The sequence below is a fragment of the Harmonia axyridis genome, chromosome 3 (genome assembly GCF_914767665.1).
Source record: "Harmonia axyridis chromosome 3, icHarAxyr1.1, whole genome shotgun sequence".
In the NCBI taxonomy this organism is placed as follows: Eukaryota; Metazoa; Arthropoda; class Insecta; order Coleoptera; family Coccinellidae; genus Harmonia; species Harmonia axyridis.
In genome coordinates this window covers 33,400,733-33,403,701 of record NC_059503.1, presented here as the reverse complement: position 1 = coordinate 33,403,701, position 2,969 = coordinate 33,400,733, and the positions used below count along the sequence as shown (strand labels likewise).

The 2,969-nt window shown below is 37.1% G+C and overlaps 1 protein-coding gene across 1 annotated transcript in view; it reads left to right on the top strand.

Moving 5' to 3' along the window:
- Positions 1–2,969, top strand: part of LOC123677177 — a 136,592-nt gene that overhangs the window by 51,466 nt on the left and 82,157 nt on the right. The window lies entirely within an intron of this gene.

Genomic DNA, 2,969 nt, shown 5'->3' with positions numbered 1-2,969 from the left:
ATGTCCGATAATCAACACAATACATTTTGAAAGCTTAAAGGCGTAGAATTGAATTGAAAATTAACATCACGACACAATCGTAAAATTGAGGGCATATGTTGTTACAATATACCACATACATACAATATTCTCCTCTACAATTTCACATCTTTTATTGTTTAAGAGATATAAATATTAAAATTTTATTGGAACTAATGACCTCGATGTTAAATCCTACCGCAAAATAAAAATCATAATAAATAAAAAATATATAACTAAATATAAATACATAATGTATAATCAAAAAAATATTATGGTTCTTAGATATTTAAAAAATAATAATAAATAGAGATTTGATATGTTGGAGTCATGAAATATTACCTTAGTGAAATTCCATATGACTATAGTTTTCGAATATGTAATTCAAAAAAACTTGAAGTATAACGTCAAGTGGGAATAACGGTTTTAAGGTTAGATGACTTTTCGTTATCATCGTTATTTCCTTTATTATTCTTGATTTCCGATTAACGATGAATAAATTATGTGAACAATAGTGTGGTTACGTACTTCTTCATGTTTTAATAATCGAATAAATCAAATCTCATTCCATTCTGCGGTTTTGTATTTCTAATATTCATTCTTAGAGTCATATCATGATTTTCTTGATATTTAACTCGTTCAGATATTAATTTTGAGCAGCAACATAACATTCAATAATGTAAAATGTTCAAAAATTCTAGAACTTGAAAACATTTTAACAACAATACCTTTCTCTAACAAAGCCAGAATATTCGGGGCTTTCTAACTGTGGAGCATTCGTTTTTTCACCTGACGTTCCTCCTGCAGGTGAGGTAGGCATCTCCAGAGGTCGTAGATTGTACCTCGGCACAGAACTTCCTTGAAATATTATTCTCCGGAAACAGTTTCAACACTTTCTCTATGGGAAAGAAAATACAAGGCTTACAGAAAACACACATATTTGTGCACAATATAACATCAATATCTACAATAAAACGAGCAGTGTTCAAACCTTTCATGGAGAGAACTTGACGTATTGTATATGATCCAAAATACCAGCAGTAGGAGTTGGTACAAGGCTATTTGTCCAATGGTTAAACCTCGAATGAAATAAAGCAGGCATTAAAACCAAGACGTCACACGAGAAGACGGGGCACCAGAAATTATTTCCAAAAAAAAAAAAAATGCTGACTTGCCTTTCATACCCTAGGCGAACGACAAAATCGAAAAACTTCTTAAAAAGTATACAACAGCTTCACAGACCAACGCAAACACAAGTGTTGAAAACTACTAAGGAAAAAATGTATCCACTTTCCATTGTGACATTCATAGGATTTGATTAGATTAGAGGAAGGTCATCCGACCTTGACAGCACCCTTTACCTAAAGATCTATTGTGCATCCCCGCGTTTACCAGTCAGGCAATAGTGTCCCAATGTACTTTATCATCTTTCTGGGGGTTGCATCCATTAGTTGTTTCGGCTTTAAAAACCATGAGCCAAGGTGTTGTAGCCTTTTCCAGCGAACAGCTTCACATTCGCATAGCAAATGATTGGCTGACTCAGTGGCTTTTTGACAGATGCGACATGTGTCCTCAGACGCTCCAGTTGATACCTCACAGGACATTGTCCTTCAGTTTCCTCAGTTCCTATTTAGTGAGTGAGAGAACTTTTTTAGTCCAGCTCGTCGAGTAGGAGAGAAATGACGTAGCCTGTCTTTGAGCAATGATTGTCATTGTTTGATGACTGGCTGGAAAGTCACAAAATAGCTCTGGCCCGGTGAAGGGGATTGACTATCCTTCTCTATAGCCAGTCGGTCTGCCGTTTTATTGCCGAGTATCCTGGAGTGGCCAGGCACCCAAATGAGGTTGACCTGATTCCTTTCTTCGAATACGTTGAGGGACGTTTCATATTCCCAGTCTAAATTTGACTTAACTAATGGTGTGTCAAGTGCTATCAAAGCTTCTCTGCTGCCAGATTCCATATATACTGTTGCTCTATGGTAGTTGCGCTCTGTTCAAAACGCAACGCACTCACTTATGGTAAGGGTTTCTGTCTGGAACACCAAAGGGTAGAATCACATTGGCATGGCTAATTGGACCAAGTACTCCGGCTTCCACTCGTCCATATTTAGTATTCGAGCCATCGGCATAGAAATGCCGATGGCTCGAATACTAAATATGAGAGGTCTTCGGTATTCTTACCGAAGACCCTCTAGGAAAAACCACTACTTCATTAGTCCTTGCTCACGACTAAGTTGAAGTTTTTCAGAAACTCTAGTTGCCTTGGTGACACATCCAGGAGCTCTTTGCATTCCTTTAGAATGCGAAGATGCCTTGAGTAGTCCCCAGTTTCCATTTCTCGTCCCCTTGCTACCCTTAGAGACCATCTGGTCGCCTCGCTTTCCAGAAAGATAGCTAGAGGAGGTAGGTCTAAGATGACCCGGGAACACGAACGATGTGGTCTATTGGATTTAACGGATATGTTCGCATTCGATGAACATCTCTCAACCATAAAGAGCTACAAATGAAAAATGAATGTGAAAACTATGGAATACCATCAACAGGAGAAAAGAGACACCAATCGATCATAAATCCAGGTTACCTACGATAAATCGAACTCGACAACTAGAAGAGATTATAAATACCCTATCCGAAAAACAACAAACACTTCGAGGAAATCCATTATTCAGTTACGATCTACGATTAAGGATCCTCTGAAGATGCTAACCGCCATTATATGTGAGCGTCGGATGAATTTTTTAACTCTGTCGAGCTATGAAATCAACATTCAACCTTTTTTATGTGAAATAAGATGTAGGCTATGAACTGAATTTCTTGAAAGATACATAGCTCTAAAAATAATATGAAATGACGTCTAAGAAAGTCACAGTTATATTTACTACTTCTATATATGAATATCTACTCGTACTATAGGTGCTAGCAGTTGTAGCATCTAATCAAAAAATTTATGT